We start from the raw sequence: 14453 nt of genomic DNA, 5'->3' as shown, positions 1-14453 counted from the left end.
GTTGAGCAAATTTCCCTTGACATTCAGGATATGTATGTAACTGAGAATATAGTTCATTTCATTTAGTGTTCAATCTTCTACTTTCTAGGCATTTGGAATATTATTACTTAGTTTTGATCACACGTTGTAGATTGCACTTACAGGCATGCTGTGTTTTAAACCAAAGTTTCCATACAGCACAGGTTACCAAGTGTGGTTTTTATATTTTTATTGCCCTCATAATAAGTTCAAGGTGAGGTTTTCAAGCAGTAAGCTGCAAGTCAGTTTGCATATAAACATTTAGAAAAGCTCTCTTGACATCTACTGCTTATGCAGTCTTCCAAATACAATGTAAATGACTACACCTGTATAATGTTTTGTTTCCTTATTATTTAGAAAGCGTCCATTTAAAAGGATTTAAACCCTTTACAGATATATGTGAAAAGAGCCAAAATGTTCATGCCTCATTCAACTATATGAAAGAGTTGTAATTGAAATGATAAACATAAAAGGAACAGGAGTTGTTGTTATAAGGTTCACAGATCTTTGTATCCAGTAAGAACTGAATTCCTATTATGTTTCTAAAGCTTCAAAAAGACATGGGAAGGAACCAAAGTTTTAAGTCAAATACAAAGTACTTAAGCCAAGAACACATGAATGTATAGCTGGGTAATGGTCCTTTCATTGCTGAAATAAAAAAAGAGTCAAATTCAATGGGAAAAGGGGTTTTCCCTTTTGAAAAAGTCTGTTTTAATGAGTTACCATTTTATGCGTGGGTTGCTCTTTAATCGATGTTGCTCCATTGAAGTTTTACCCCAATGAAGACACAAGACAGATTGTCCAAGCTTGCGGCTATTGTTGAGAGTTGATGAAGTGTGCGGGCCCTTATGGTTGATAACAGAAGTAGATGGTCAAAGCCAATAAATAAAACTTTAACTCCAATTGTTGTATGCTTTCTGCTGAAAGGCTTTCCATTAGCATGAATCTTTGGTTTTGAAGGACTTGTGAACCCAAAGGCAGCTCATAGCTCTGTCACGCAAACTAAGTTGGTCAGACTAGCAGCAATCTGTCCTATCTGATAAACACCATTTTGCCTTTTAAAATTCTCGACTTCTCTTCAGGAATCAACATTGCTAATGTCTTGACAGACTATTAACTTCATTGTGCACGTCTGTTGCACTGTTGATTTTATCAGAAACATGTTGGGGCAAGTTAAAATAGTTTTGTCCTTGACAGGATCTTAATGAGGTAAATACAAAAATGAACAATGGAGCCATTACAAGGCTGTTTAGGATTTGGGGGCAGAATAAGTAAAGCAGGCTCAATAATAGCATGGGCAAGTGTCAGCAAGTGCAGAGACACATCAGGAAACTGGATTTGCTTTGATTGCAGTTAAGAAATCATAAGGCTAACCTACTTTTTCAATGACAGATGAGGTTGATTCAGTGAAAGCTGCAGTGCCTGAACTGGCTGACTTTGCTTGTCACTTGGATTGAATAGATCACAAAAGACAAGAAGGTGAATATAAGTGCAGTTAAAATGTTCCATGTGTATTGAAGAATTTGGGATTTTTATTTCTGGGAATTAATTCTCTGATGATGTTGCTTCCTCTTTGAATTGGTAACAAAAGTATGGGTTTTTTTTTAATATTCCATCATGACTCCACATAATTGCACTGGACAATGTTTTGCCTTAGAGGCACTGTACATCTTCTCTGTAGATCTCTGGTAGCCATATAGTCTCATCCCGAGTAGAATGCACCCTTCTAAGACTATTGAAGTTAATAGGCTAACAACAGTGTAATTTGCTTAGAATGATGTTAATAAAATGCCAGTGTGGCTAGCTCAGAGTGGTGGTAAAGGAAGAAACTGAAATGTAATTGTCTCCTTAGTATCCTTTGTCCAGTCATTTGCATGGGAGCTCACAAGATTAAATAATTCAAAACTGCTGCTTTTTGAAAAGTTTACAGTTCAGCTATTTAAAGTATGCTGTTGTGTGGGCATATATGCTAAGAAAATGCCATAATTTATATGCACCTGTCCATAACGTGAAATCAGTTGGTGCTGGCCTTCTTCATCACGCCATGAAGTTATAGTGCACAAATGGGTGGGTCTTCTCAACAATGCTGTGGCCCACAGGCTCTGGAATTTCTTTGCCAAGAAGGTACTCTTTTTTTTTTTTGGAAGTAGGGAGTGGGATTTAAAAAACTGAATTGGGCCATTTGTGTTACTGGTTCATACTTTTTAGGTGTTTAGATTGTAGTTGTTTTATTGACATACTAGCAGCAAAGGTCATTGCAGGGGAGATTCAATGGACCCTAGCAAAAGGGTAGAGGAAGAAGCATTTTGTCCTTCAATTGGTTTTACTGGGGCTGTAGTGGCTGCCCTTCCTATGCAAGACTTGCCACCTACCTTGTCTTGAGTCTGTAACATGGGGGTGGGAGAGGTTGGGTTGGGGAAGGCGGAAAGGTCAGAATTGGGGGAGGGCGGAAAGGTGAGAGTTGGGGATGCCAGAGTATGGAGAGATGAGGCTTGCAGTGTGGGAGAATGGAATGGTGAGCGTTGGGGTGGGGTGGGATGGGATGGGGGAAGGTTTGAAAGGTGAAGAATGAGGTGGGAGGAGGGTTGGAACTCATGACTTGCATACTGTGCCTGATTTGACTTCTGTAGTTATTTGACCCATTGCAAAAATCTAAAATTATCTCTGTTGATTTCTATAATGAGTCAGATAGTTTTCTTTTGAGGTCACTTCAGGTTGGAAAAAGACATATGAGAGTGGGAAGACTGACAGATGACACAGTTGTGCTGTAATTGCAAGAACTGAGGTACTCTTGTCCACCTGTTATACAGAAGGATCATGGGAATGGTTGGAAGGAGATAGATCTCAGCTTGCTTTGTTGGTTTTAATTATCCTCCTGTGGTGTTATATAATATAGAATTCATGCCCTATCTGAGTGTTTAAAATTTGATATTTGATCCCCACTACTTGTCTAAGAGCAGTTTCTAGCATTTATGGGACTAGGTATAGATTGCACAAGTTTTGAATCCCTGATAGGAAAAATGTGTTTTTATTTGTTTGTTTGTTTGTTTGTTTATTACTAGTTTTATTATTCATTAGTTGGGTCCCCCACACAGTACTATGACAATTTCTGAATAGGCAAATAAATAAATGCTGATTATTACCTCTGTTGTGAAGTGTGTCCCTGTCCCCTTTCCTGAAAACTTGCTTGGGAATTATTAGCTGGGACTAGTCTTCAAGCTTCAGTTTCAACAAGGGAGTGACCATAGGATTCAACACCCTTTTTACATATATTATATAATGTTCCAGGTATAATTCCTGGAGTCTCTTAAGTCAATCAATCAATCAATCAAAAACCTTTATTAGGCATAAAAACCATAATGTATCTCAGGCCCTTTCTGCACGGGCCATTTACAGCGCCCTAGGGACGGCAAAAATGCTGTCCCTAGGGAGTTGTTCTCATGGGGGGCGCAGCTGCTTCGCAGCCGCGCCGCCCTCGCTCCCCCACAGCGGCGCAAAGCCGCCATTTTCCCACCTCGCTCCCTGAGCGAGGTTTTTGGGAAATGGTGGCTTCCAGCTGCTGCTGTGCGAATGGCAGCGGCTGGAAGGCATCCCCCCCTTTCCCGATTGACTGACCTTCCCTGCAACCTTCTGCCATGTCATCGAGGCCTGGGGACATGCCCCCCTGCCAGGGGGGCATGTCCCCTGGCCTGGGCGATGCGCCAGAACGTCGCAGGGAAGGTAAGTAGATCGGGCGATGGCGCAGCGCGGCACTGTCTTCCCTGTCATTACCGGGACCGTTCGTGTGAACGGTCCTGGGGGGGCTGGGTCGGTGTCATGTACACCGACCCAACCCCCAGCGCAACCGTGCGGAAGCAGCCAACATTACAAAAGGAAAACGCTATTTCACATCATGTAAAACACGCATTAAAAATGTGGCTACAGCTTCAGATATTTCAATATTAGGGTTGTTCAATAGCTTAGCCATTTTTGTTTTATCTGAGAGTATTGCAAACCCTGTTGGTAGTAGAACAGCCAAATCAACTCTGATGTTATATTTTGGGCAATAGAGCAAGACATGAGAAAGTGAATCAGCTATATGAGGGCAAAACCGGCAACATTGCATGGTAAGTGGGATATTAAAAAAGCGACCTTGAAGTTTAGCTGAAGGAAAAGAATTATATCTGACCCATCTGAGATTATAGTTAACAAGTTGTTCCAAGTAGATAGCAGGGCGAGATTTCTGGGGGATAATCCCAAAGTATAATGGGGAGCAAGAGCTCTGTGCTTTGCTCAGAAGAAATTGATATTCCTGGTCAAATAGTCTGATTTTGAGATGGTGATAAATCTCTGTAGTGGTGAGCATATGTAGGGACTCCCATGAGAAACTCAGGGAACATTTTTTTGCTTCGGTATGGAGCCACCATTTTGAGAGGTGGAGCTCCCACATTTCCAGCTGGGATAAACTATTAGGGTTGTACAAAAACAGAGACGCAACCAGAACTTGAGGGTTACAGCCCAAGCCCTGGTTTCTAACAGATGTTTCTTCTCTCTTATTTTTCTACTCTTCATCCCAACTTGATTATTTCCCTGTTTCAAAGTGCTGTGTACAAGGCCAAGGGGAAATGCCAGTACAGCAGCAGCTACTACTGCTGGGACTAATGAAGTGTCCTGATGCACATGCAAGGAACCTCACTTTCCTCTTTCACTGGTATTACTGTATGCTTGCTGTTGTTACATACATTTGATATGGCAAGCATGTACTAGACAAGTGGCTCAGCCAGTTTAGCAGTCTGCTTGAGAATATTGTTGCAATCCTCACTTATATGTTAGATGTAATAAAAATAGCTCTGTAAATAGAGAAAAATTCTGGGCTACACTGAAATGACTTCACAGCTGTAAGTCTTATTTCCACAAGTCGTTTCCTTACTTCAGGATGCCTTGAGGCAAGTCTTCATTCCTGACTTGCAAAACTCTGTGGCTACTGGCATTACTGTCTTAATATATAATCTGACTAGAGCTTTTAGATATGCAAATTATTTTCAAATGACTCTGCTTTCTAGACAGACTGTACTCTAAATGCTTCTTTGGGAAATTTTGGGGAACTTTTTGTTTTTTACAAGTCCGAAACTTTCTATTTGTAAGTTCAGCATGTATATTATAAATGTATTGTAGGGCCTCCATGGACAAGACATATTTAGATGTATTTATATATAGCTGGACAGATATAAACATATTTTAAGATAATCTTTTAAGTGATTTGTGGATGCTTTTTAACCAAAGTGATTTTTAAATCGACAGCTACTAACATGTATTGAATAAAACATCTAACAGACCTTCTCTCTAACTAAATGGTACACTATTAATGAAGTTATCAAGCAGCAGCACTAGACATGACATGCTCCTTGTGCAGTTGTAAGTCCTTCCTATTGTAAAATACCCTTTGTTAACTGCAACATTAAATGAAAAGTTAATTAAAAACTAGAATCGCAATCTAGTTCTAGCTACGCAAACAGAAATTGTTGTTTCGATAAAACGGGAGTTGCTTGTATGACAACATGCAAGGGCTTTGCAGGAAACCCCCTCCCCGTCTGCTAATGTAATGATTCCTACAGTAGATAAAATAACCACATGATACATACCACTGTGGTTATTGTATAATTTCAGCTGAATTCACCTCATAGTTTTTTTTAAAAAAACCAAATCTTTGTGCAGACATTATGTTGCACATGTTCCCTGTGTAACTTGTGCAGATCCATCATGTTAAATCTGGCATGTTAAAAGAATCATGTTTCAATAAAAAAGATTACCTGCTGTCTATATGACCCTAGTTTGACATAACCAAAGGTAGCTTTAAGTCACTGGAAATATCAGCTACTTGAACAGGATCTAAGAAGCATGTGTTTGAGAATCCAGAGTTGGAATTACTAGGTGTGCATCAGTGGAAAAGCCACCAGGGGGACGGTGTATGTGCGACCATTTTTAGTCACATGGGGGGTGGAAAAATCCCCCCTCCCCCGCAGCACCCCCCACTTACTTTTAGGAATGGAGCAGGCCGGAAGTCTGCCTGCATTGCCTGGCCTGGTGGGAACTACATTTCCCAGGGGCTCCTGGGAAATGTAATTCCCACCAGGCCCAGGCAATGCAGGCAGGCTTCCGGCCTTCTTCTCTGGCCTGCTCCGGCCCTAAAAGTTAGTAGGGTGGGGTGCCGTGGGGGGGCGCCGTGGGGGGAGCAAGGGAGGTGCTGTGGAGTGCCACAAGGGGGCGCTGGGGTGGGGGGCATGAGGGGCGAAAAAGCCAGAGTGTGCACCAGGCGCATTCTGGTCTAGCTGCGCCTCTGGTGTGCATGTTAAAGTTACTAGGTCAGCATGTTCTGCAGGGTGCCTCACAAAAACAGTTGTTTTTGTATGCTGTTTGAGAGTTGTTGCCTATTTTATGATTTAAGGAACCTAACAATTGTGTGCCCTGAATACGGATTTGGGGGGTGGTGTGATATCATGGACTATATTAATCTCTTGAAATGGATGAAATTACTTCATCTCTTATCATCTGGATGAAGAAAATTGAATAAAATTAACCAAACTTAATTGGTATCATTTAGGATCTGTATCTTCCTGTGCATTTCATCACGCATAAGTCTTTCTTTTGTAAGTTTTTTTTAATTAAGATGAACATGCTTTTGTGTGTTCATGTGTTGGCTAATTTTCATGTTCAAGCATGTGTGTGTGCCTGCATATGTATGCCAACATTATTTATATCCTTCTGTTCCTGTATTTTATACCTTTATACTAGAATTTGCCCTTTGGAGAACAGTGCTTCATCATGTGACCTAATCACTTCCTATTTGCTAGTTCAAAGTAAGAGGCATACATTGAGATGGCTCACCACCATCTGACATTTATTCATGCCACCGTCAAAATGAGACCAACTGATCAGCAAAGTGTCAATGGTATTAAATCAGTGGCGATCATGGAACACATAATGAAGTGTACAACTCCAAGAAAACATATGTAGCAATGTGGGTTTTCAGCTGCACAAAGAGAAGCACATGCTTTCCCACTGAGCTTTCTTTCTCACCATTTCCTCACTATGATTCTTGTGATATGTATCATTAAGGTAAAACACTCCTTCCTTCCTTCCTTCCTTCCTTCCTTCCTTCCTTCCTTCCTTCCTTCCTTCCTTCCTTCCTTCCTTCCTTCCTTCCTTCCTTCCTTCCTTCCTTCCTTCCTTCCTTCCTTCCTTCCTTCCTTCCTTCAATCTGATGAATTCCATTTTAGTCAGTGAGCTATGGAGAGGTGATAATGGAGTGCAATACATGTTTTTTGGACGACTAACGGTGGTCATATTGTATTTCCATCCTGACCTCTGAAAGTGAGATAAGATAGCATGATAATATACTGAGCATTCTGTGAAATGTTTATTTTTATTTGGTAAAACCTTTTTTTACCTTTAAAATATATTGTTGTCTTTCTCATATTCAGGACTTGTTGCCAAATGTGGGTCAGAAAAGTTTTGGTTCTCCTTCATGCCTCTGCAATAGAGTAATGAGGACATCTGTTTTCATATGTTTCTTGACACACACCACCAGAAATTTGGTGTCGTGCTGTCCAGTCTTATACATCATTGTTGAACAGCATCAGATTTTCTGATTGATTCTGACAAGTCACTGACAGTTTTTGAGGTGAAACACATACATGACAAAGGGCAAGCAGAGGCTGCATATGTCAGTTGCAACCCGCCCTTGTTGACTTAAAGGGCTAAAAGTGCAGAGTGCCCCCAAGCATACACTTTCTTATGCTATTGTGATTTCTTCTGAGGTGGCTCTTAATAGTTATTTGGAGAGAAGCTCAGTGCTGCAAAATTAATATTGATATGAATATGTTATTAAGCTAATGAAGAATGGTTGATATATTTGAGTCACAGATTTGTTGGGAACCATTTAGATAGGTTTTTCTTATGATCTGAAGCTACAAAATCACAGAACTGGGGTTTTGCTCCCTCACCCACATAGCCATGATGTAACCCTAAATGGTTCTAAATTCTGTATCAGAAAGTACCAGGGAAAGGTAGTAAATTTTTGACTCCCAATGAAAAGAGGTCAGGTTTTCATTTGTTTCATTGTAATGAGGACAAAAGTCACATTTCTGGTGAAAACATAGTTTTACAAACGTCAACAGAAAAAGTTCAAATACATGATTTCTCTTCTTCCTCTTTCTCTTCTTCCAGGTGTGCTAAACATAGAACAGGTGTTCTGTTGTAATTCAGTGTAGTCTCATTTATCACCTTAGAGTCTATCTTAATAGAAAGTACTTTAAGTCTACCTACTGTTAATGCTTAACTGCCTTGGCTTCCAAGCTTTACTAGGGATAAGCTTAGCTATTGTAAAGAAGCATAATCACACTGTACTACTTTAAAGTGGTACTTAATCACATCATTACACTATACTGCTTATTTACACTGTAGTCCGCAGGCATAGTTGTTACACTTTGGGTCAGTTTATATAATACAGCCAATGATATTTTTAAATTGTCTTAACTCTGCATTCAAATCTCATCCTCTGATCTGAAAGCCCTTCCCATATACCCCTGATGTATGAGGATACTGAATGGTGAGGAAAATGTACTCTTTATCTTGCCACAGGCATTTTCTTCAATTTTTAAAAACTTTGTTTCAGGATTGAGTACTAGAATGGTGCAAGAATGTGGGTACAAAGTAAGATCTGAATATGCAGTTGTGGTGTTGTAACAGCTTTGGTAGTCCCCTAGAATTGCCAAGCTCCACATGGGACCTGGAGATCAACCAGAATTACAACTGATCTCCAGACAATAGAGATCAGTTTCTGTGGAGGAAATGGCTGCTTTAGAGGAGCAAAACTGGCATTATACTTCACTGAGGTTCCTTCCCTCTCCAAACTCTGCCTTCCCTGGGCTCCACCCCCAAATCTCCAAGAATTTTTCAGTCCCTCAGGGTTGGCAACTCAGTCTTTGTTGATTGATTAACCTTTAATCAAATGTGCATAAATCTGCATATTAAACAGTTGCAAGGTGAAATGAAATAAGATACCGAGATACCTAAATGAGGAAACCTGAGAAATCTGACCATTAATTATCCATGTCTTTTTTTTTTGGGGGGGGGGGGGGGGTGAAGAACGTGAAGCAAACTTAATAATTTTCATTTTAGTAAAATTTATAAATAATTCCCCATGCAATCCATAAGTATGGAAACTTTTCAAAGCATGAAGCATGAAGAAGACCATCCTAGGTTTGGGAAATGAGGAACTGAAATATCCAGTAATTTAGGCACATGAAAAGAGGGATCATTTTAAAAAGCAGACAAATCAGACAGGTATAAATTAGAGATAGAGCCAAAAGGCAGCCCTGTCTAACTTCCTAGACAACAGGAAAAGGGGTAGTTAAATAACACTCACTATCACACCACACTTCTGGTGAAGAATCAGTATAATGATTTTTAATTATCCACAAAAATCTCCTTTCAGTTGTGGTTTGTTTCAGTTCAGCCCATAGTTGGGTTCTAGATGTGGAGTCAAATGCATAGGAAAGATCTATGCAAGCTGTAAATAAAAAGCTGCAAATAAAAAAAACCTTTGAGGTGGCATACTTACTAATCAAGTGGGATAACACATGACAGTGATCAAATGTACTATGACCTTCACAAAATCCTACTTTTTCTGGGCCAACGTTCTTAGAGTTGGCCATCAAAGAATGTTCTTGGAGTTTACCATCAGTAAAAATGCTGCATAGATCTTACCAACTATTGATAACAAACTAATAGGTTGAAAATTCTTAGGGTTATCCATATCTCCAGCTGTATAGATAGGAACAGGTGTACTGGAACACCATTCAGGGGGGATCACACCAGTAGAATTCACTCAGATAAAAAGGTTAGCCAGAAGAGGCACCCAACAGTCCATGTTATTAATAATAAATTCAGCTGGGATGCCATCAAGACCTTCTATGGAGACCTTTATTAAGGTTCACTTAATAAAGTGAACATAGGACTGGCCGTCATTCTGGACAATCAAGGGGCACTGTCATCATAATTCCATTTAGAATATAATGATGAAAAATATGATAGCCAAGTCTGAGCAGTGATAGCATAAGAGAAGCTTCCTCTTGGTTTTAGAGGAGAAACAATCAACCAGAATCTAGAACAATCATTGTACCAGACTGTCTTAATTAACACCTGCAATGATCTCATTCTCAGTGATCAAGCTTGTGTCAAAATAAATTAATCACGAATTTTACTTAAGAATGTAATATATTGACTATACATACCTCTTCTACCTCACTAATTATCTCAATCATACTCAACACCAGACATAATTGAGAAATCTCTATGAAAATACACCAATAGGAGCTATTTTTTCTGCTGTATCACAAGGAACCATTACCATCAACCTGCCAATTTAATGCACTCCTATTACTATTGACAGATCCATAACTTGACTGGGATCAAATCTTTTATGGCATCTAGTGGTTATGTTGGGATCACCTCACCTTGCCCACAGTATTTTTTCTTTCCCCTCTCCTGTCAACCCCAGATCCTCAGCTTTCCCTGCTTCTTTTCCTTTTTCCTACTTTGCATCCTCAGTTACATTTATTATTTCATTTATACCCTTTCTCTACAATGGGGATTCAAAGTTGCTTACATCATTCTCCTATCCTCGGTTTTATCCCTATGAGATCAGTTAGGCGGAGAATGTGTAACTGGTCAAGACAACCTAGTGAGCTTCCATGGCAGTGATAATTTGACTTGGATCTTCCAATTGGCCATGTTGGAAGGGGCTGATGGGAATTGTAGTCCATAACATCTGGAGTGCCAAAGGTTTGCCACCACGGTTCTAGTCTGACATTCTCCACTACACCACACTTGGTTTGGGAGGGTAGCTGCTGAATAGTAACAAGCATCCGGTCTTGGGTGAGTCATTTAATTTGTGTTGTATCAAGTCACTCCAAGGTTACTACTGGGCATGGCCCTGATGGCTCCTCTCTCAAACAGGGCACTGCTTGAAACAGCACTGTTCCCTCCTGCTTTTTTTCTGACAGAATCCAAGGCTGGAACCTGTTGGTAATACTGTCTGATTGGCTATCAATGGCTACCTGAGGGCATTCATTTCTTAAAGCTACAGGATCTTATGTTATTTTGAGAGTTTTAACCCCTCCCCCAAATTGATGAGTTTTTTTCGTTTGTTTTTTGGGTTTTAGATTTTTTTACAAATCTGGAGCTTTGTTCAAGTTTGTAAAAAATATCTGACTTGTCTGTTCGTGGCTCCTGGCTCCAGATTTAAGTATCTGCAGTATCTACAGACAGAAGTATTTACAGGCCATTTTGAGAATTAATTATATTGATTATTATATTATTCACCTGCTGTCTCTTGGCAGCCTCTGCCTAAGGGGCAGGTTTTATAATCAGAGCAGGGCATACCTGTCTAGTTCCTGATGACACATCCTAGGATATGGTTTGAGCAAGCCACTCACCAGCTTCCTGGTGATCTGTAGTGCAGTCCTAAAGAGAGTTACACTCTTCTGAATCTGTTAAAGTAAGTGGACTTAAAAGGGTGTAACTATCCTTAGAATCGCACTGTTCCTTTTTACAGAATGCACAGTTTCCGCCAGCATTATTGACACTGGAAGTTTAGTAAGGGTAGACAGTATAATCCTTCCCTTCCTTCCCTCTTGCCTTGTCCAGCTCTTTATCCATATTCAGGTAATTAGAGAGGCTTTCTTACCTCAAAGACAATGCCTGGGACTAACATGTGCATTTCTTTATAGTTTAATCCAAGTGCCAGACCACTACCCATTGTATTTAATAGTTTAGAGAGCCAGCATGGTGTTGTGATTAAGGTGTTGGACTAGGATCTAGAAAACCAAGGTCTGAATCCCTGCTCTGCCATGGAAACTCTTTTGGGCCAGTCACACTCTCCCTGACAAGTATTTTGATGGGAGACCTCCAAGGAGTACTCAGTTATGTGACACAGAGGCAGGCCATGGCAAACTACCTCTAAATATATATTTTGGGGCTCTCTTATAAGGATTGTTCAAGGTTCTTCTGCCTCACACCTTCAGTTATATTAAAATGTTTTTTTAAAAAAATTCTATTGAAACTGTATAGATTTCAAATTCTATTTCTATTTTTTCTGGTTACTCAGTGTTCTATTTTTTTTGGTTACTCAGAAAATCTGCATCACATTTTGAAGCCTATGGTAAAAGGAACATGAAACAGCATCATAAAGAGTCATAATATATTCATCTCCCAGGAATAAACAAGTGCATTAATATCTGCTTAGCCGTAATTTCTTCAAAGCAGTGTTTCTGTTCAGGGAGAGACAGTTGGAGAGACTGGAGTCAGTCAGGCAAGCAACCTTTTTTTTTTTGGCACTACCTCACTCAGTTTCAGTTCATTTGGAAGATACTTTATGGCATAGCAAGTGGAAACCAGTATGAGAGTGTAACGGCAGGCAACAGGCTCCTGGTTAATCTAGCAAGGCCAGTGTCAGGTGAGAAGCTGCATATATTTTGAATGGCAAGTCTTGGCACCAGGAGCCCCAACTTCATTTCATTTTCATTCTTGGTCACTTGCAATCTAACAGGAGATGGCTGGCTATCCAAAATCTTTTGGTTTTTCTTCTTTTGTCTTTCAGGATGAACATTTTTTAAAACTCATGTTTTGTCTCAAAAATTTTTGTCAACTGTGTTTATATTTCATAGTGCTATCGAGTGTAGTACTGTTATGGTCTGTAGCCTTGCATAAAGGAAGTTTTTTGAACAGGCAGTGAACCGTTTCTGTTTTCTCTCAAACAGGATTTTTTGAAATTATTTTCTGAAATTCTTTGGAAGACCTGCAGATGCCACACTGCGTTAGACCCGTTGGTCTATGAAGCTCTGCTCTGACCGGCAGCTGCTCTTCAGAATTGCAAATTGGGGTCATTCACATCACCCTCCTATTTTTTTCTCACTTGAGGAATTATTGTTATTGTTATTGTTTCCTGGTATTCTATCAGTCCAATCTAGGGTGGGGGGAATCTCCCTCTGGAGCTGGAACATCCCTGCATGGGTGCCTACCCCACCAGCTCAAGGGGCAAATGTGCCGGTTCTTGCCTGAGTGGCGAGGTGCCACATGGTTCCATGGTGCCAGACCCAGAAGCTGCCACTTGCAAAAAAGCTGCACCGGTGTGGGTGGGGGCATGCCCGGGGGAGGAACTGACTTTAGTCTGCTTCCTCCTGGCCTTCGTCCACTGGAACTCCAGCACAGGGGATTTGGACTTAAGCTAACCTTTTGTGTGACATAAGTCCATACAGGCCAATGGACAGCTTGTGGGCAGCAGGGAGGTCTCTTTTTTTGCTTTCCTCATTCCCGGGCTGTTGAGAAGCACTCCTGAAGGCAGGAGGTCAACGTTGTTGCGATGCTGTGGCCTACCGTACCTGACTCTCAAGTGGACTGTATGTTTTTAGCCCATTTGTAAACGATTTCAAGGGCAGGATAACTCAATATAAAATGAATGAGTTTTTGAGATGTAAAAGTCACCAGAAACTTAAAGAATTTAGCCAACAGTTTTTGCAGGATCTTCCAACATTTCAATGCCATCTAACATTTCTGGGAAAGAAAGCTGGGAGAAGCAATATCAGTATAAATGAATAGTATTAATGTATCAGTGGTCTGATTCAAATAGCTGATATAGGAGAGCTTTCACAAAACCATAACTCGAATAAAAACAAGCGCTCATAATAATTTTTCAGAAATTATGTGAATTAGCTCATTTTCCATCTATCTATCAATCTGAAAATAACTATATCTTTCTTATCTTATATATGTTAGATAATCTTGTCAATTTACATTAAAATGAAATTAATAAAATACAATGACCCTTGGTTTAAAAGTCTTTCCATCAGGTGTGCTTATCTTGTTTCTAATTGCAGATCTAGTGAATGGTGCATGTACTTTTGCACCAATAAATGTATTGTATTAAAATATGCACACTGAAGTGCTGGTTGTAGATTCACAAAACCACTTTTCCTCAGAAAATTGTGACAATTTCTGTAAATGTAAATGAAATTGAACTTTGGGAAAGAGTGCTCCGTGGAATTCAAATGGTTTCCAAAGTACAAATGAATAACAAACATTGGTATTTCTCTTGGCATGGTAGTCAAAGAACTAAGTCTGCAATTCTGCTTAATTTCAAGAAAAACCTCACAGCGAATAAAAAAGTTAATTCATCATATTCTGAAGTGAATTTTGACATAGTGTTCATAATACTATAGTATACCTAAAATTGTACTTTGTGAATGAGATGTGTTTTGAAACAAATATACCTGTCCTTATAAAACAGCCAGGATTGCAGCTGCTGTCAAATATGGGTTTATTGACAAAGTGTGGGAAGTGACTGTATTGCAGCCCAATTTTTCTCTACCACTATTTCATAGAACTGGATAGATTAT

At 39.9% G+C, this 14453-nt stretch overlaps 1 protein-coding gene across 2 annotated transcripts in view; it reads left to right on the top strand.

The window, feature by feature from the left end:
* LOC125439248 (cytochrome P450 7B1) overlaps nucleotides 1-14453 on the top strand; it is a 128162-nt gene that overhangs the window by 45536 nt on the left and 68173 nt on the right. Inside the window, exon 1 of one of the 2 annotated variants that reach the window (XM_048508263.1) lies at nucleotides 1409-1497. The exons of the other annotated variant lie outside the window; for it this stretch is intronic. The gene's annotated coding sequence lies outside the window, so the exon portion shown is untranslated. Of the gene's footprint in view, nucleotides 1-1408; nucleotides 1498-14453 lie in introns of those variants that run through there. 2 annotated transcript variants of the gene reach the window in all.

The sequence above is a fragment of the Sphaerodactylus townsendi genome, linkage group LG09 (assembly GCF_021028975.2).
Source record: "Sphaerodactylus townsendi isolate TG3544 linkage group LG09, MPM_Stown_v2.3, whole genome shotgun sequence".
Taxonomy (NCBI): domain Eukaryota; kingdom Metazoa; phylum Chordata; class Lepidosauria; order Squamata; family Sphaerodactylidae; genus Sphaerodactylus; species Sphaerodactylus townsendi.
Note: the sequence above shows the minus strand (reverse complement) of the source record. Positions and strands in the feature narration are given on the sequence as shown.